The 20,585-nt window shown below is 45.6% G+C and overlaps 2 non-coding genes and 1 pseudogene across 2 annotated transcripts; all 3 read left to right on the top strand.

The window, feature by feature from the left end:
• The first annotated feature begins 7,710 nt into the window (after window positions 1–7,710).
• LOC149157310 (18S ribosomal RNA) lies at window positions 7,711–9,509 on the top strand (annotated as a pseudogene).
• A 6,005-nt stretch (window positions 9,510–15,514) lies between these two features.
• Window positions 15,515–15,668, top strand: LOC149157309 (5.8S ribosomal RNA). The gene has a single exon (XR_016262172.1). It is a non-coding gene; the product is annotated as a 5.8S ribosomal RNA (ribosomal RNA).
• Window positions 15,669–15,915: 247 nt separating this feature from the next.
• On the top strand, window positions 15,916–19,293 carry LOC149157308 (25S ribosomal RNA). The gene has a single exon (XR_016262108.1). It is a non-coding gene; the product is annotated as a 25S ribosomal RNA (ribosomal RNA).
• Window positions 19,294–20,585: the final 1,292 nt, after the last annotated feature.

Raw genomic sequence — 20,585 nt, 5'->3', positions numbered from 1 at the left:
AAACCTAGGCATCTACTGCGGTGGGTTATGCTCCCTATAGCACACCACCCGCTCGTGCCATCCACCTCAACAGGCAATGCACCCTAGATACCACTCCTACTGTGTGAATCTAGAATGCTATGGGGACCTCCTCAATCCCCATGTAATCTAGGATCGCCGCCGTCAGGCCCTCAAGGTTTTGGCCCAATTTCTCCACGGGATCATCAGCTTGGGGAGCCAAGGCTAGTGCTGCAATTCCCTATGCATCCCTCCGCGCCTCTGGAGCCAACCCGATGGGTCTCACTGGTCCCACATCTGCATACCATAGAGTTCATGATTAGGACATATACATGAAAAAATCTGTAAAACATGATAAAAAATAAAATGTAAAAAATAATGTGATCAAGTGTCTTACCTCCATCATCCCACTGCTCTCTAGCGGGCAGCTACATGTCAGGATCTCCGTGGAAATCCATGCCAACATATGGCCAATACTCAACAAAGATAGTCTGGCGCTCCAGCCACTCTCGAAACAGTGTCCCCCATGACATGACGTGTGCCCACCGTGTGGCCCTACTCTCATGTGGTCTGGGCAAATCCAAATCCATGTCCTGTAACTGCAATGCCGACACTTTCTCCAGCATGAGTGGGACTAAGATCGATCCGTACCCAAAGTGGTTCGTCTCTCCTTGATGGTAGTTGGTAAGTTGCCTCTTCATATTGGCCGTCACTGTCTCTATCCAGTTAAACGTGGTTGGATTGAGACATTCGAGAGCCAACCGGAGATGGGTCTTTGATGCCTCGTGCTGGGCTTGGGAGCCTACTACCCATGTCACCATAAATAGCATAGCATGAAGAACCACATCTTCCACTATCAGGATTTACACCTTCCCACTCCTCGTTTTGCATGCCCATAGGCACACTTGAGCCATCAGCATCTCTAGCGAATCGCCCCCGAGTCGCTGCCCCTCTATAATGGGCCTCTCACCGTGACGGGACAACCAGGTCAGAAAATATATGTCTGTGGCATCGAATTCAATGTCCCGGCCTCGAATAATGAATTTCCTGTCTGTGGGATTCCAGGCTCGAATCAGTAACTCCAGTAAATAGGGTTGAGACTGAAGGTGCGGAGTAAGGAAGAATTTTAGCAATCTGCATGCTCGTAATGCATTTCAGCATCCCAATTCAGTGAAAGCTTCCACATCATTATCATCATGCGTTCATTCTTTCCAGAAAAATGCCATTATGGCTTGCATGATGAGAAAAAACAAATTAGCACTTTGTTTGCAAATTTTAATCCATATTTTTCACAAAAACATAATTTTTCGTCGCCATCACATCTGTTTTTAAAACAGACGTGATGGCGCGAGGTTTCCAGTTATATATTTTCGTGGTCATCGCGGAATTACATCACTTTCTCACGATGATCGGGGAACCTTATGTGTAAATATTTTTGGTCATCGCATACCCGAACAGTATACCCCCGATGACCGAGCAGCGGAGCCCGACTCAAAAAATCTGCCTAAACTAACACATCTAACATCAAAATGCATAAAAAAGACATTGAATTGAAGTGGATGATGAATTCTATCTACTTGGAAGAAGTTTCAAGATGAACGGTGGACAAATGGGGCCGAAATCAGCTCACCAACTTTGGTGCTCCAAATTTCTCCAAGGTGAAATGAACAGTACCAATGGTAAAAATGAATGAATTACCCCCCCTTTTATAGTAATTTTTCAAAAATTAAAAATTATATTTTATAAATGTGGGTTTTTTCTCATTTTTTATCACATGGTTAGTTAAAATTTGGTTTTTTAACTATGTCTCCACGTATATTGTTCATTTTATATCGATTGGGTTTACGTTTGACGTGATTTGTGCAGAACTACAGGTAGTGGGGCTATGCCAGCTTTGTGTACTCTTGATCTGTAAAGTCGTCTTTAACGCTCTTTTCTAACTTGAAAAATGAAAAGATAGCTGAGTTGTTCCTCTTGACTTGTTAAATGAAATAAGATGCAGTCGCCTTTAAGCTCTTTTCCGACCATGTAAACATGAAAAGATCATTGGGCCTTTGTCGTTTCAAGCTCATTATTGGTTATGAAACGACATGATTTCAATCGCTTTTCTACTTTTTCGGGTTGAAGTCACCATTATGAAAATTACTCCTCGATCGTAATGGTTGGGCAGTTCTTTTGAGTATCGTTTTATACATTTTCGGGCTCGAGAGACACAAATCTACAAAAAGGGACCCCCCTGGAGTTTTCTTTTCCGTGTCTTTTTCAAACTCTCTAATCATGAAAAAGGCTTTGAGTTGTACCTATGTCAGACTCATTAAACCCTAATGACATTGAACTCGTCACCATGACGAGACTCGAGCTTCTCCTCCCTAGGGCTCGTTAAACTACTACTAGGTTGGATTCAATGGCAGGTTTATCATTGATTTTCTATGGTAGCTACTCACTCTTGAACATCGACACTTTTGCTTCTTTTCAGGTTGGGACATCCACACATCGTCATTTGGCCTTCCATTTAGGTTACCATTCAGCCTCATTCCATCCGATTCACGCTGTCTTCATTGAGCCTTTGATGCCTTGGTACCTGAATGCTGCCACCCTCCGGAGTCGTGTCACTGTCATGTTCAAGAGTATAATCCTTCTGCAGTTTACACCCTCGCCTTTCCTCTGATACTATGTTTCACCATCTACCACTTGTTCCTCATCTCGTGTCATTGATGGGGGAAACATTATGGCCCTCCTGCGATGGGTCGTCTCCTGTCAACATCAGCTCATTATCCAGGAGATTGATCTAGAGATCCCCTTTGGTACCTTAGAGCTTGCATGCCTCAATGGCAAGTTCTTCACACCTAATTGTCGACTTTCATCATTGGTCATCGATTAGGTGATTCCATGAGTGTTTGAATTCAACTCCTTTTTCACACTTTGTGGATTGTGCTAGCTAGTACCTTGAGAACCATTAGCATTATTAATGGTTTCTCTCACGCTTGTTAATGGTTTTCATCATCGACCAGTAATCAAGCGATTTTCTATCATGCTCGACCTCAGCACATATATTCGCATGTTAGAATTTGTACTATGATTAGTTGGGTCCAAGACCCCGAACTCAGATTACCCATGTTTAGGTTGTGTGGATTGGTTTGTGATTACAGGACCCATTGATGGATGGTTGTGACCATACTTCAGTCTTCATGGATGGTTGTGACCATATCTTTATCATTATCATGGTCTTATTAGCTGGATGGCTGTGTCCATACCACAGACCTAGTTCGTATGTCTTTTGGATGGCTGAGCCCATGCCTAGACTACATGTAATTCATTATCGGAGATATCAGTTACACTTGTGTGCAGGTTCTTCCAGATGGTGTTCCATCTCAGTCAGTTTTGTAAAGAATTTCACCCCTCCCACTTTCTCAGGCTTCATACTTTAAGGGGCATCTATTACATAGTAATTTGTCACTGTCTTCACTCTAGTCCTTCTACTATGTCATGTGTCCAAGTAAAACATGTTCGTATTGATCAAATGCTCTCTTGTGCTACCCAAAAACCCATTTTTCCTAAGTTATCTGCCTCATCACATCTGTGGACAAAATATACGTGCTGAAGGGCACTCATAAACAGTGCAGCTACACTGCCAGCGTGGAAGTACATCTGATTCCTACAACGGTCCGATTTCATGCTCTAGCGCGAGGTTACTTATTATCTTTAGCAATGATCTGTCTGGCTACATTACTCACTAGCGATGTCAGCACTAAGAGTCAGTTATGTCCCCGTGATGATCCAGATTGGGAAAATTTGTTCCAACATTTGGCCTTCCAAATGACTCCAGACTTGGTTGTTGGCATAGTTTACATCGCCCCCCTTTCTATGGCGTGGTAGTTCCATCATTTGTGCTACCTTCCTTGGGGATAAGCTCACTCTTCCATCTTTCATGGAGACTCCTTCTCCTATTTAAACTCTCACCATTGCTATGCATTGCTAGTTTTTGATAGTTGGCTAGTTGAGCAGTGCTGTTGGTGTTTGTGGATTTGCTAGATAGCTGGTGTGAGTGTGACAAGTGTGGGATCATTGATAGCTTGTGGAAGGTTGTGAAGTGCCCTTAATCTTGTGTAAAAATTATGAGTGAGAGAGATATTGTATGTTGGGAAATCCATCTTCAAAGAGTGAATGCTTGAAGAACATGCTAGCTGGATCCCTCTGAGAAGGCTTGTGACGTCAAGACTTTGGTTGTAAGCTTACTCTTATTTCATTATTAATACAATCGATGATGTTTTCCTATGTCTCGTATGTAATTTACTTCATTTCTCATGTCTTCTTGACTTTGTGAGTAAATAGTTACGTGCTTTGTTGTATTTCATTTGCATTGTTTCAGGTTGATCACTCATTAGGAGAAGGAAGCGAAAAATGGAACAGCGCAACGGAACTCCATCGACCACCGATTGAGGTAGGCCTCCAACTATGATTGTTTAAGGAAATTTATTGTTGATCTATCCTTGTTTGTGACTAGACCCACTCTAGGGCTAGACGGGTTGCCTCTGTCCGCAAAGGGAACACTTTCCTACATCACACTTTCTGTTTGGAAGGTACATTGGTAATTGAGTTGTTTTTTCGGGCTTGTTTTAACGATGGCCTTGGGTCATTTGTAGGGTGACCAATTTTCATCTTCTCTACATCCCCACTCAGTAGCACATGCACGGTAATGTTGGCCATGCTTTTCTCGGGAGGCATATGTGAACAATTCCCCTTCTACTATCTAAGTCCTTGGAGTTGTATGGATTGTTGTGGTGTGGCTCCCTAGCTCGTCCTGGTCCCCTCATGCCCATCCAAATGATAGTAGTGACAGGTTTTTTTTCGTGTGAAATGTGGGTTGGTAATTGAGTTGTTTTTTCGGGTTTGCCTGAATGATGGCCTTGGGTCGTTTGTAGGGTGGCCAATTTTCATCTTCTCTCTATCCCCACTCGAAAGCACATGAGCGGTAAAGTTGGCCATGCTCGTCTAGGGAGGCATATGTGAAAAATTCCCCTTCTCCTCTCTAAGTTCTTGGATTTGTATGGGTTGTTGTGGTGTGGCTCCTGGGCTTGTCCTGGTCAACTTGTGCCCATCCAAATGATACAAGTGACAGGTTTTCTTTTCATGTGAAAGGTTGGTTGGTAATTGAGTTGTTTTTTTGGGCTTTCCTGAATGATGGCCTTGGGTCATTTGTAGGGTGGCCGATTTTCATCTTCTCTCCATCCCCACTCGGTAGCACATGAGTGGTAATGTTGGCCATGATCGTCCCAGGAGGCATATGTGAATAATTCCCCTTCTACTCTCTAATTTGTTAGAGTTGTATGGGTTGTTGTAGTGTGGCTTCCTGGCTAGTCTTGGTCCCTGGTGCCCATCCAAATGATATAAGTGATAGGTTTTCTTTCGGTGTGAAAGGTGGGTTGGTAATTGAGTTGTTTTGTCAAGTTTGCTTGAATGATGGCCTTGGGTCATTTGTAGGGTGGCCGATTTTCATCTTCTCTGCATCCCCACTCAGTAGCACATGAGCAGTAATGTTGGCCATGCTCATCCCCATCCCTCTTGCCCATCTGAATGATAAAAATGTTAAATTTTTCTTAGCGCTCCTTTGAGTCTTCATTGTTGTGGTACCAGATTGAAACCCAAAACTCCATCATGCCTATGTCACTATCGTGCCCCTCGATTGTTACGAATAGAAAATTTTGATTGGGCTAGGTAGCCATGTGTGGCTCCACTGAAATTGGCTCATCGTTATATTGTTCACCTCCTCCCTATTTGCTGGGGAAGGATTTTCTTTTCGTGTGAAAGGTGGGTTGGTAATTGAGTTGGTTTTTTGGGTTTGCCTCAAGAATGGCCCTAGGTCATTTGTAGAGTGCTCAATTTTCATCTTCTCTCCATACCCACTCGGTAGCACATGATTGGTAATGTTGGCCATTCTTGTCTCAGGAGTCGTATGTGAACAATTCCCCTTCTGCTCTAAATTCTCAGAGTTGTATGGGTTGTTGTGGTGTGGCTCCAAGTGACGGCTAGCCTCTTCATTGTTTGGTTGTTTATGGTGCCAGTTTATTATGCTTGTACTCGTTTTGTGTTGGAATTTTTAATTGAGATTCATACATTTAAGAGGAACATGGAAGGGTTTTGGTTGTAAACCACCTACCCTCCCTCTTGCTTGTCATTTCCATCGGGCGATGTGAGGCGCTATTCTCCTTATTGCAAAGTTAAGGGTTAGCATTACTTTCAAAGTGCACATCGTCTGTGGTTTTGTTGGCTTTGATGTTTTGATAGATGTATTGGCCCATATGTTTGATCGAGCAGTCAGCCTTTTCCTTGCATCTCGCGTGTGTGGTAGGCTTTTGCATTTGGAAATGTTAAGTCACAATGTTTATTGGCATTTCTGTTTAAATTTTGTATGCGCTCGTGGTCCAATGGGGAGGAGGCTTGCTACGTTGATGGTGAGGGCTATCTAGAAGAAGGATTTTGAGGTGGAACACTTCAACCTCCCTCCTCTATGTGGAGGTGGCCGTAGGTGAAAATTACTCATTATCCAGTTGGTAAAGCTGTGGGAAATCTTCTAGGTTGCCTGTATGTAGGGTGCGTGGGGTGCGGAGCTGCCCGATACCTCCTCCTGTTTGGATATGTTCTTGTATTGTGTAGTGAGCCTCTTGGTTTGCATTTATTTCCTTCCTTTTCCTTTACATCATGGTTGCCACAGGCGGTCAAGTGACCTAGGTCCACCATTGTTGTTTTTCGGGTGGACTCCTAGGTGGCCTCGGTGTGGGGCGGGGAGGGTCAGGGTGCATTTCTAAGAGAGGTTGTGGGCTCGATTGGTTTTGTTTTATTTCCTTCTATTTCCTTTTCATTGAGGCTACCGCAGGAGATCATGTGATCGAGGTCCATCATTGATGCTGTCTAGGTGGACTCCTAGGTGGCCTCTGTGCAGGGATGGGAGGGTTGGGGGGCATTTCTAAGGGAGGTTGCGGGCTCAGTTTGTCTTGTATTATTTCCTCCCCTTGCCTTTTTGTTGAGGCTGTTGTAAGCGATCATCTAATCGAGGTCCACTATTGCTGTTGTCTGGGTGGACTCCTAGGTGGCATAAATGTGGGACAGAGAGGTTTGTATGGCCTCTCTATGATAGGATTTGCAGTCGGTCATCCTCTTTTTATTTCCTTCCTTTTCCTTCACATCGAGGTTAATGCAGGTGATCAAGAGATCGAGGTCCATTGTTGCTATTGTCCAAGTGGATTCCTAGGTGGCCTCAGTGCGAGGTGGGGAGGGTTGGGGCTCATTTATAATATAGAGGTTGCATGGTTGGTCGTTCTCCATTTATTTCCTTTGCATCAAGGCTACCGCAGTCGATCGAGACATCGAGGCCCACTATTGCTGTTGTCCGGGTGGACTCCTAGGTGGCCTCAGTGTGGGGTGTGGAGGCTTTTGGAGGCATTTCTAAGGGAGTGAGTGAGTGATTGCTCAATTTATTGTTGGTTGGGCCGTGGTTGCAAACTCCGAAGTGGCCTTGGTGCATTGTGGCTTGGAAGGTCTACCGATTTGTTTGCCATTTCCTTGGCATGTTGCGTGTGCTTCCTTCTTGGGATGCAAGAGGTGCAAGGCATAAAATTTTTACATGATATTTTGTTATCTCTTTGACTTGATGGGTGTTCAGGTTGGCTCTTGGTAAGAGAGTGCCCCAAAATTCCCTTTGAAGTGGGAGGGTGCTACCTGGTTGATCTTGCCAGTAGTCATATGCTTGTCTCAAAGATAAAGCCATGCATGTCTAAGTATGAACTAATTCAGACTTTGAAACTGTGGATGGCTCATTAAATCAGTTATAGTTTTTTTTATGGTACCATACTACTCGGATAATCGTAGTAATTCTAGAGCTAATACATGCACCAAGTCCCAAATCTTTGGAAGGAATGACTTTTTTAGATGAAAGGCCAGCGCAGACTTGCCTGCTTCTTCGGTGAATCATGATAACTCAACGGATCGCACAACCCTTGTGTTGGCAATGCTTCATTCAAATTTCTGCCCTATCAACTTTCAATGGTATAATAGAGGCCTACCATGGTGGTGATGGGTGATGAAGAATTAGGGTTCGATTCCGTAGAGGGAGCCTGAGAAATGGCTACCACATCCAAGGAAGGCAGCAGGGCAAATTACCCAATCCTGACATGGGGAGGTAGTGACAATAAGGGCTCATCGAGTCTGGTAATTGGAATGAGTAAAATCTAAATCCCTTAACAAGGATCCATTGGAGGGAAAGTCTGGTGCCAGCAGCAGCGGTAATTCTAACTCCAATAGCGTATATTTAAGTTGTTGTAGTTAAAAGTCTCCTAGTTGGATCTTGGGTCATAAAGGTCAGTCTGCCTACTTGGTGTGCACCTGTCCTTCCGTCCCTTTTGTCGGTGGCGTGCTCTTGGCCTTAATTGGCTGGGTCGTGGCTCTAGCGCTGATACATTAAAAAAATTAGAGTGCTCAAAGCAAGCTTATGCTCTAAATACATTAGCATGGAATAACGTGATAGGAGTCTGGTCATGTTGTGTTGGCCTTTCGGACCAGAGTAATGATTAATAGGGACTGTCGGGGGCATTTGTATTTCAATGTGAGAGGTGAAATTATTGGATTTATGAAAGATGGACCACTACGAAGGCATTTGCGAAGGATGTTTTCATTAATCAAGAACGAAAGTTGGGGGCTCAAAGACGATCAGAGACTGTCCTAGTCTCAACCATAAACGATGCCGACCAGGGAACAATGGATGTTGCTCTAAGGACTTTGCCAATGCCTTCTGAGAAATCATAGTGTTTGTGTTCTGGGGGCAATATGGTCGCAAGGTTGAAACTTAAAGGAATTGATGGAAGGGCACTACCAGGAGTGTAGCCTGTGGCTTAATTTGAATCAACATGGGAAAACTTACCAAGTCCAGACATAGTAAGGATTGATAGATCGAGAGTTATTTCTTGATTCTGTGGGTGGTGGTGCGTGGTCGTTCTTAGTTGTTGGAGCGATTTGTCTGGTTAATTTCGATAAAAAATGAGACCTTTGCTTGCTAACTAGCTATGCAGAGGTTCCCCTTCGTGGCCAGCTTCTTAGAGGGAATATGGCTATTTAGGCCATGGAAGTTTCAGGCAATAATAGGTTTGTGATTCCCTTAGATGTTCTGGGTCACATGCATGCTACACTAATGCTGCCAACGAATTTTTCTTCCTAGTTCAAGAGGACCATGAAATCTTCTCAAATTGCATTGTGATGGGGATAGACCATTGCAATTATTGGTCTTCAACGAGGAATTCCTAGTAAGCGCATGTCGTCAACTTGTGTTGACTATGTCCCTACCCTTTGTACACACCGCCTGTCGCTCCTACCGATTGAAAGATCTGATGAAGTGTTTGGATTGCATCGACAATGGTGGTTCGCTGTCATCAACGTCATGAGAATTTCATTGAACCTTATCATTTAGAGGAAGGAGAAGTCATAACAAGGTTACCATATGTGAACCTACGGTAGGATGATTGATAACAGGGGTTTTCTTTTTTGATTTGGGTTGGTTGGGTTTCGATTGCAATGTGGGACTGTGTGGTGTGTCTCTACGGGAGTGGGTTTGGTGTTTGGCGGGAACATTGTTGGTTGCTTGTCTTGAGGTAATGCTTGTTTTTTTGCGTGTGTTCTTGCAAGCCATGCTTGTGCTTGTCCCACCCATCCTTTTTTTTTCTTTCCCCCAATGTGTTTCTGTAGGGGGTTCGGAAGCTTGTTTCTTGGGAGCCCTTCCTACGATCTATTCGGCCGAGCATGGTTGCTACGGTTGAGGTGCTTTGGAAATACGATGGATAAATTTAGACTCATTCGTAGCAGTGGTGCTCGATATTTTTTTCATTGGAAGGCATGGGCCAATGCTGCGGGATTCCATAGTTGGCTCTCTCGAAAAGGTGACGGTGGTTGATGTGTTTCTTGGGTGAGATTTTTGCTGGTGGTTGGGTGGAGGGAGTGGTTGCGCAAACGACTGGTAGCTCAAACGTTCTGTGAGGGGAAATTGTCAGGGTGGGGTCAGTATGGGATGTGTAATGCCCTGCGGTTGTATAGCCAGGCACACATGCTCCCCACTCATAAAAATTGACTAAGGAATGGAAAACGCGATGGAGAACCAAGGCACACATATATTATGAGGGCGAATGGTGATCCATCATTTATAGGCAAGTTAGGCGAACTTGCTGAATGAATCGACCGTGGGCAAACATATGAGATGGGCACGTTAGGTGGGGCGGTCCCGCACCATGGACGGGCCGACCACACATAGAGAGACGACATATGATGAATGACGCGGTGAAATGGAGAGTCAGCTGAGAGGGAAGTTGCCACCATGGGAGCGTATAAACTCTTGGGCGATAATGGAATTTGGAGAATCAACCTTGGCTTGTCACAAGTGAAGTAAAGAAGTGCGCAAAAGGGAAGAGTGAAGCCGCAGCAAAGGGAAACGCACATCCGCCCGCCCACTAGGAAACTCTTGCACGGGTTTGGCACTTGGTGATATATCGATTAAGGCATGGTGGAGGGTGCGCTAGGGTGCCTGCCCGTTGAGTTTTGGTGAACGAGTTCGGTTGTACATGGGCGCGGGTCATGCACGGGTGCGCCCGCACGTTTGACATAAACTCGTGTGTTGTTATATTGTATTTTGGGTGGAGTGTTGTGGTGTGACCGCTGTGCGCTCTGGCATGGGTGGGCGCCCAACCTCGTTTATGAACGCCGGTGGAGCGCCACTCCCGGTCATTGTAATATTTCTTCATATATAATAAAAGAAGATTTCCTCTTGCATATTGTTGGGTTATTATTGTTGTTCATGTATTATTAATGGATTCCGCACATTAATAATGTTAATTCATGGTTATTATGAATTGTTGAAGGCGTAGTTCGTAAAGTTAATCTAACTATGGAAAGAGTTGGTAACTTAGGCGGTGTTGCACCCGGCCAATTTAAGGAAAAAAGAATTGGGGGCGTGACAGTTGGTATCAGAGCTGATATCCTGGTTGAAGCTGCTACACAACTTCACCGAAATGAAGTTGGTATCAGAGCTTGGTTGGAGCTGGTGTTAGAGCAAGGTTGCTCGTGACGAAGTGACAGTGGAAGCAGGTACTTGCAGGTGAAGGAAGCTAGTTTCACATACAAGTGGAATAGGGGCCGGTTCATGGTTGTAGGGAACTTGGTGAAGCTGGTGAATGGTGAAACAGGTTTAGCAGAGGTGAAGCTTAGTGCTTGGGCCAAGCTGAATGACAAGGCATGGCAGGTTTGGAAGAATGCGAAGGGAAGCTCTTGCTTACCTTATACAGGTTGAAGCAGATAAAAGAAGAGAACCCCCGGATTAGAAAGGAACTTGAAGTCTTGGAAAAGAATGTTGAAGATGAACTTGTTCAACTTGGTTGGACAATGGAGCAAGGTGAAGTTGCAGATTGTGCTAACAAGGAAGAGGAAGTCATGATGATCGAAGATGTTGCAGATGTGACAACGATGGAGGATGAACTTGAGATTGATCAAGTTGGACCAGAATCGTGCAATTTGGAGACATGGATGAATGAGGATACTCATATGGATGAGCCTCATGTTGATGATGTAAGTACTAGTGATAATTGTGTTTCACTTGAGCATTTGGTAGATGGACCGTATGCAGGGAAAGGCAAAGCCAGTTTGCCGATGCTTTGGAGGATCTTGCCATGGATGACTATGATGAGACCTTGTATGGAGAAGCAAGGATTGTTGATTGTTGTAGGACTTGTCGGGGATGTTTGTGACCTTATGGTAGAAGGTGCAAAGGCCCATAACAAGGGAGGAACATGATGACACATGATGAGGTCGACACGGGATGTTGCAGTGAGCATGTAGCTTGAGATGGAAGGACTAGCCTTCCATGATGGAGAGCACCATGTGGAGATTGTGATAGGGTGATCAATGATCGTGGATTGAGATGATCTCTGATGTATGACATACCGATGAGGTGTATACCTTGGTATGGTGATCTTGGTGACAGATGGTTGCCGGGATGAGACATGATGGAGACAATGGTTCTACATATGTTGCAGAGATGTTTGCAGTATGTGGAGGAGTTGACATCATGGATATTGTTGATCTTGGTGGATGGCTACCAGGATGGTAAGTTGTCGAGGATGACAATGACTTCAGGTGGAGGAGGATGTAACGACCTGCGGTTTTGGGTGCGCAGGCGGACGTTCGTGCGCGTAGTTGAAGTCTGAACGGGCAGCGGTTACACGATGTACAAACTCTGACTTGAAGCGCGACGGTGGAAAGTGCAAGCTCTCCAAACATGCGATGACACTTATGTGCATTTGTGAGGAGGCTGACTTAGTGACTTAGGGGCTTTTGCGATGGAGCAAGGGCATGGGTGAGGTTGGCTGGGTAAGCCATGACCTCCCCTCCAACGCATATATATTTGTGTTGCATTGGCTCATTTGGACAGCAATCAACCAACGCTTGAACATCTTCGCTAAAGGGAGTTGAGCGCAGATCTAAGTGAGCAGATTCAAGGAGGAAAGGCGTAGTTCACATGCACCCATTCTTGGGCTAGTCACACGGAAGAAGAGCATTGAACTTGGTATTGGGTGAGGCGTGCACTGTGGATATGTGGCAGCCGGTTTGTGCGAAGGCTTGACATGGGTGTCTTAGCGACTCGGGTGAGCGCCCGCCCATCGTGCAAGTGTGCACAGAGACTTGTTGGTGTGTTGGGTTGTGAACGGAAGTGTGTCTCTATTGGAGGCACCCGTGTGTGGCGACTTGGAGGTGCACCCAAGTTGGGCAAACGACACGACCATGAAACGAAGGTTGGAACTAGAGGTTGTAGAGTTGGGCAGGCGGTACTACATGTTGTTCACATGATTTGGGCGATTGCCAAGAGTTGGCAAGCGGGACTGCGTGTGGGCAGGTATACACAGTTTAGGCATTTGCGACCAAATGAAGAGCGAACCAGCGAAGACGTGCGACGAGGTGAACGAAGGGTTGGAGAGTCATGCGACGACCGTGCGGAGGTGCCGACAAGCTGGGCAACCGAGTTTTCCGAAGTTGGAAATTTGGCTAAGTATAATTTGGGGTTTCCCAAGGACTTAGTCTATACTTTGTAAAAGTGGAAAATTATACATATATTGACATTCGGGCAGACTCATATTGCAGGGAGTTGCCCCTCCCTTTATACTGTTGTGCATTTCTCTTTTATAATGTTGTTGATAATGAATGTGTATGGGTGCTCATTGGTATAAAGGCACATTAATAATACTTGGTAACGAAAATAAAACTAAGTATGGAATGTTAAGGCGTAGTCTACAATCATAAGTATTGGTGAAAAGAAAACGGTTGGTAGTGCCGCACCTCGCTATAAGTGGTTGAAAGACTACTGTAGGTGTAGGGGCATGACAGGATGGATGAACAGTGATTCAACCCATTGGGTTGGCCACCCTAGTCCTCCCGACTATTCTTCGATATGCCCTCGTGGAAGGGTTGGGTGTCCAGGTAATGAAAAACCCCTCCCTTGGTTTGAGCTCCATCGAGATTGAAATTTTCCCCGCCAATGGGCATGAGGGTGGCAATCTTATCTCGTGCCTTTACCATCGAGGGAATTCCTCATCCTCTCATGAGCCACTCCCCTTATAAGGAAAAAATAAGTAGCGGGTAGTGTCTTTGTTGCTCCCTTTGGATTGTGGGTTTTTTGTGGGACTTGGTCATTTCTTTGTTTTGTGGTGTACATTTTGCGTACTTTCCTCTCTTTAGTGGCCTTGCACCATTTATGTATTTGTGGCATGTGGCTTTCTCTAGCATTGAGTGTCGGCCCATGACAACTCCTCTTTGGAGTTTGATTCTTGACCCCATTGACTTTCTCACTGGAAAGGTTGTTGGGTGTTTTGTACATGAAGGGGTGCAATAGCAAGGTGGGTTTGCTATTAGTAATCTATTTGTTGTTTGAAGCCTTTTGTTGGGTTGTGGGGTTGCTTACCTATCAGTAACGTGCTCCAAACACTGGTCTCATCGTGGCCCTTCTCTTTTTTAGTGGTCAAGTTTAGGTTGTGATTTATTTTCTTGGTTGTTTGATTGTTGTTTGTTATGTTGTAAGCTAGAAAGAGCGTTGTGTTGTAATGTATGTGGGAGGGTGTGAAGAGGTGGGATGCTTTTTGATTGGGTGCCTTATATCATTTCTTTTTGGTTAGCAGACATCTACTTGGCGTGTTGTTGATCTTCTCTCTTTTCTTGGGATCTTTGTTTCTTTGGTGTTGTTTTCTTCCCTTCTTCCTTTTGCCCCTACCTTTATGGAGAAGAGGTGGGATTTTGGATTGCTGTTTGGGAATTATGAAAGATAGTGTGAGTTCCTTGCAGTTCCCCCCTTTTTGCGAAGGCACGGGGTTTGGGAAGCTTTTTCTCTGTTTGAGCCTCCCCTTGTGAGCCGGTAGCCACGTTTGATATCTCTTGCTTTCATGTTGTTTTCTTCCCTTATTTCTTTTGGCACTTGGCTTTACAGAGAAAAGGTGGGATTGTTGTGGATTGGTGTTCAAGAAGGACGAAAAGTAGTGTGAGTTCCAGAGGTGGCCACACTAGTCCTTCTCGATCGTCGTCCCCTGTAGTTCCCGTCATTTTGCGAAGGCACGGGGTTGGGGAAGCTTGTTCTCTGTTTGAGCCTCTCCTTGTGAGCTGGTAGACACGTTTGATATCTCTCTTTCTTTCATGTTGTTTTCTTCCCTTCTTCCTTTTGGCCGCTAGCTTTATCAAGAAAAGGTGGGATTGTTGTGGATTGGTGTTCGGTAAGGATGAAATGCAATGTGAGCTCTCAGGGTGGCCACCCTAGTCCTTCTCGATTGTCGTCCCCTGCAGTTCCCCACTTTTTTCCAAGGCATGGGGTTAGGGAATCTTTTTCTTTGTTTGAAGCCTCCCCTTGTGAGCCAGTAGCCACAATTGATATCCCTTTCTTTCATGTTGTTTTCTTCCATTCTTCCTTTTGGACCCTAGCTTTAAGGAGAAAAGGTGGGATTATTGTGGATTAGTGTTCGGGAAGGATGAAACACAGTGCGAGCTCCCGTGGTGGCCACCCTAGTCCTCCTCGATCGTTTTCCCCTTTAATTCCCCCATTTTTGTGAAGGCACGGGGCTTGGGAGGCTTGTGCTTTGCTTGAGCCTCCCCTTGTGAGCCGATAACCATGTTTAATCTCCATTCTTCCTTTCGGTCCCTAGCTTTACGGAGAAAAGGGGGAATTGTTGTGGAATAATGTTCGAAGGATTAAAAGCAGTGCGAGCTCCTGGGGTGGCCACCCTAGTCCTTCTCAATTGTTGTCCATGCATTCCCCCATTTTTGTGAGGGCATGGGGCTCGGGGAGATTATTCTCTGTTTGAGCCTCCTCCTGTGAGGGGGGTAGACACCTTTGTTTCTCTTTCTTCCATGCATTTTTCTCCTTTCCTCCTTTTGGCCCTTAGCCTTACATCTGTTGTGGGGGGTTCCCTTATTCAGTGTTGTGGCTGATTTTTCGGTAATACGTGGAAATCACTCTCGGTGATAGATATCTCGGCTCTTTTTATGATGAAGAACGTAGCGAAATGTGGTACTTAGTGTGAATTTTAGAATGCCATGAATCATCAAGTTTTTGAACACAATTTCCGCCCAAGGCCTCGGTTGAGGGCACATTTGTCTGTATGTCGCATCCCATTCAAACACGCTCCCTGCAATATGTTAGGGAGTAGCAAAGCTAGTCATCCGTGCCCAATGCGGTGTGGTTGGCTGAAATACCTCAAGTGGTTTTCCGTGGCATGCATCGGCGAGCGGTGATCTTGTCCCCTTGGATGGGCAATTGGTGTTAGCTGATGTGGGCTTTATGTGGCATCGCTCAAACTCTATTTGCTCTCTCTTGTCCTCCCATTAGGTAGGGTAGATTTAGCTCCAAGTTTGTGACCTCAGCTTAGGTGAGAACACCCGCTGAGTTTAAGCATATAATTAAGTGGAGGAAAAGAAACTTACAAGGATTCCCCTAGTAGCAGCGAGCGAACTGGGAAGAGCCCAGCATGAAAATCGTGCGGCAGCATCACCTAAATTGTAATTTGTAGAACCATCCTCAGTAGCGGACCTGGGTCAAGTCCCTTGGAAGGGGGTGCCTAAGAGGGTGAAAGTCCCATCGGGTCGAGACCCTGCCGCATCATGAGGCATTGTCGGCGAGTCAGGTTGTTTGGGAATTTAGCTCTAATTGGGTGGTAAATTTCGTCTAAGGCTAAATACGAGAGAGAGACCGATAGCGAATATGTACCGCGAGGGAAAGATGAAAAGGAATTTGAAAGGAGAGTTATAGAGTTCTTGAAATTGACGGGAGGGAAGCAGATGGAGGCTGTCGATGCGTCTCAGTCAGATGTGGAACGGCTCAGGTTGGTCCACCGCTCGACTTGAGTTACAAACTAACACAGGCTGCTGCATCGTCACAAGCACGGGTGGATTACTGCTTTTCGGTTTGCCATTACGGTGGTCAAGGAACAAAGCATGTGCCCTTGTGGCAAGTCGTCTACACCTGCGCACTCGTGGTGTTGGTTGGCAAGCTTTCCATTTGACGCGTTTTGAAATACGGACTAAGGAGTCTAACATTTGTGCGATTCAGTGGGTTTGAAAACCTACGAGGTGCAAGGACTGACGGGTGAGATCCCCTCTTTGGGGGGGTGCATCGCCGACCAACCTTGAGCTTATGCGAAGGGTTCAAGTGTGAGCACACCTGTTGGGACCCGAAAGATGGTGAACTATGCCTAAGCAGGGCGAAGCTAGAGGAAACTCTGGTGGAGGCTCATAGTGATACTGACCTGCAAATGGTTCATCTAACCTGGGGATAGGGTGAAAGGCTAATCAAACCATCTAGTAGCTGGTTTCCTCTGAAGTTTCCCTCAAGATAGATGGAGCTTAGGTGCAAGTTTTATCAGGTAAAGCAAATGATTAGAGGCATAGGGGGTGTAATGCCCTCAACCTATTCTCAAACTTTAAATAGGTAAGAGAGTGCGGCTGCTCCATTGAGCTGTTCCATGGAATCGAGAGCTCCAAGTGGGTCATTTTTGGTAAGCAAGACTAGCAATGCAGGATGAACCGAAAGTTGAGTTATGGTGCCGAATTGTGTGCTAACCTAGATCCCACAAAGGGTGGTGGTTGATTAAGACAACATGACGGTGGTGATGGAAGTCAAAATCCGCTAAGGAGTGTGTAACAAATCACCTGCTAAATCAACTATCCTTGAAAATGGATGGTGCTGAAGCGCACAACCTATACTCGACCGTTGGAGCAATTGGCTGGCTTCGATGAGCAGGAGGATGCAGGGGTCGTTGAGAAACCTTGGGTGTGAGCTTGGGTGGATCAACCCCCAGTGCAGATCTTAGTGGTAGTAGAAAATATTTAAATGAGAACTTTGAAGACTGAAGTGGGGAAAGGTTCCATTTGAACAACACTTGGACATGGGTTAGTCGATCCTAAGAGATGGGGAAGCCTTGTATCAAGGGTGCACTCTACACGAGCATCGAAAGGGAATTGAGTTAATATTCTAGAACCGGGACATGGTGGCAGGCGGAAATGTTAGGAAATCTAGAGACATCATTGGGGGCCTTGGGAAGTGTTATCTTTTCTTTTTAATAGCTTGCCCACCCTAGAATCAGTTCACCCGGAGATAGGGTCCAACAGTTGGAAGAGGACCACACGTCTTGTGGTGTCCAATCCACCCTCAACAACCCTTCAAAATATAGAGGACCGAGTACCGTTCATGCCCGGTCGTACTCATAACCGCATCAAATCTCCAAGGTGAACAACCTCTGGTCAATAAAACAACGTAAGTAAGGGAAGTTGGCAAAACGGATCTATAACTTTGGGAAAAGGATTGGCTCGAAGGTCTAGGCCTAGGGTTCTATGCCCTCAACTCATGGACTATGGTAGTCTGCCCAAGCTGCTCTCACAGTGAGGGTGGGAACTCGCGTGCCAATTGGGCTATGGGCATAGAATGCCCCCTACCGGGGGCTTTTCCCTAGCGAATAGTCGACTTAGAACTGGTACAGACAAGGGGAATCCAACTGTTTAATTAAAACAAATCATTGTGATGGTCCCTACGGATGCTAACGCAATGTCATTTCTACCCAGTGCTCTAAATGTCAAAGTGAATAAATTCAAACAAGCACAGGTAAATGGCGGGAGTAACTATGACTCTCTTAAGGTAGCAAAATGCCTCATCATCTAACTAGTGACACGAATGAATGTATTAACAAGACTCCCACTATCCCTATCTACTATCTAGTGAAACCACAGCCAATGGAATGAGCTTGGTAGAATCGGTGGGGAAAAAGACCTTATTGAGCTTGACTTTAGTCTGACTTTGTGAAATGACTTGAGAGGTGTAGAATAAGTGGGTGTTGTTTTCAGTGCAAGTGAAATACCACTAATTTTAATGTTATTTTACTTATTTCGTGGGGCAGAGGTGGGGCACTACTCTTATTTTTGGCCTTAAGTCACATTTCTCGGGTCGATCTGGGTGGAAGACATTGTCAGGTGGGGAGTTTGGCTAGGGCGACACATCTGTTAAAAGATAATGCAGGTGTCCTAAGATGAGCTCAACAAGAACAGAAATCTCGTGTGGAATAAAAGGGTAAAAGCTCATTTGATTTTGATTTTCAGTAGGAATACAAATCGTAAAAGCATGGCCTATCGATCCTTTAGATTTTTAGAATTTGAAGCTATAGGTGTCAGAAAAGTTACCATAGGGATAACTGGCTTATGGCAACCAAGCGTTCATAGCGACGTTGCATTTTAATCCTTCGATGTCGTCTCTTCCTATCATTGTGAAGCAGAATTCACCAAGTGTTGGATTCTTCACCCACCAATAGGGAACATGAGCTGGGTTTAGACTGTTGTGAGAAAAGTTAGTTTTACCCTACTGATGAACTGCACCGCAATAGTAATTCAACTTAGTACGAGAGGAACCATTGATTCACACAATTGGTCATCGTGCTTGGTTGAAAATCTAGTGGCACGAAGCTACCGTGTGTCAGATTATGACTGAACGCCTCCAAGTCTGAATCCACGCTAGAGGCAATGCATGTCACTCTTCGACTGTATCTCGACTTGCAGTAGGGGTCGATGTCATTTGAAAACTGTGACCATGAAGCATTTCGGTCAGGGCAGCTTTGAAGTTCAATTCCAAATGGTCGTTGAGAAGAATCCTCTGCAAATGACTTAAGTACGCAACGGGGTATTGTAAGTGGCAGAGTGGCCTTGTTACCACGATCCACTGAGATTCAACCCTTGGTAACCTCTATTTAGAGCTTTGCTCTTGTCACAACCAAATCGGGAGAACCCTCCCTCTCTCACGCCATTTCCTCTTCCTTCATATGGTAATTTTTTATTGCTTGGGGGTGGGAAATTTGGGGTTTCCATGCCACGATGGAAAAGGTGCCAAAGCCCGGGAAAATTGGGGTTTCCATGTCGCACCCCAGCACCCAAAATTTGGGGCTTTTGCCCAGTGCCTAAAATTTGGTGCTTCTTCTCGGTGCCTAAAATTTGGGGCTTCCGCGTCACACCCAAAATTTGGGGTTTCCAAGTTGTGCCCTAGAGCCCAAACCTGGGGAAACTTGGGGTTTCCATGTTGCACCATGACCGAAACTGGTGACGCCCAAGCCTAGGGAAACTTGGGGTTTCCATGTCGTGCCCTGGCACCCAAGCCTGGGAAACTTGGGGTTTCCATGTCGTGCCATGACCGAAATGGTGGCGCCCATGCTTGGGGAAACTTGGGGTTTCGATGTCGCGGCCTGGCACTCGAGCCTAGGAAACTTGGGGTTTCCATGTTGCACCATGGCCAAAACCAGCGGCGCCCAAGTTTGGGGAAACTTGGGGTTTCCATGTCCTACCCTTGATGGAACCGTGGGTTTCCACATTTTACGACACAATGGAAATGCGGGGTTTTCAACAATGCACCGAAGTGGGGAACTTGGGGTTTCCATGATGATGCAAACCAGCTCATAAATCTAGGTAACTTGGGGTTTCCATGACGATGCAAACCAACTCGCAAGTTTGGGGAACTTGGGGTGTTTCAAAATCGCTGCCCAAGTCTGGGATCTCAGAGTTTCCATGTCGCGGTGTGACCATAACCACCGACGGAAACCACCCAAGTCTAGGAAACCTGGGGTTTCCATGTCAGGACACCCCCTGCATTGCTCGAGAGTCTGTGGAACTTTAGATTTCCATGTCGTGGGGTGATGAAAAGCCACCAAAGTTTTGGGAACTTAGGGTGTCCATTTTGTGGCATGATGGAAACTGCTACCCAAGTCAGTGGACACACGGGGTTTCCATTTCGTGTCATGAAAAAAATTGCTACCCAAGTCTGGGAAATGCGGGGTTCCCATGTCGCTCGCGCCACAGCTAAAACTGCCACCCAAGTCTGGGGAGCTTTAGGTTTCCATGTCATTGTGTGACAGGTAATGACCGCCCAAGTCTACCGAACATGGGACTTTCCATTCCGTGGCATGACGAAAACCACACAATTATGTGAAACTTGAGGTCTTCCATGTCCCTCCATGATAGAAACCATGACCTCGGTGCAGGGAATTTGGGTTTCC

The sequence above is a fragment of the Pinus tabuliformis genome, chromosome 5_2 (genome assembly GCF_031772625.1).
Source record: "Pinus tabuliformis cultivar Carrire ecotype Pingquan chromosome 5_2, CPIR1, whole genome shotgun sequence".
NCBI classification, from domain to species: Eukaryota; Viridiplantae; Streptophyta; class Pinopsida; order Pinales; family Pinaceae; genus Pinus; species Pinus tabuliformis.
Note: the sequence above shows the minus strand (reverse complement) of the source record. Positions and strands in the feature narration are given on the sequence as shown.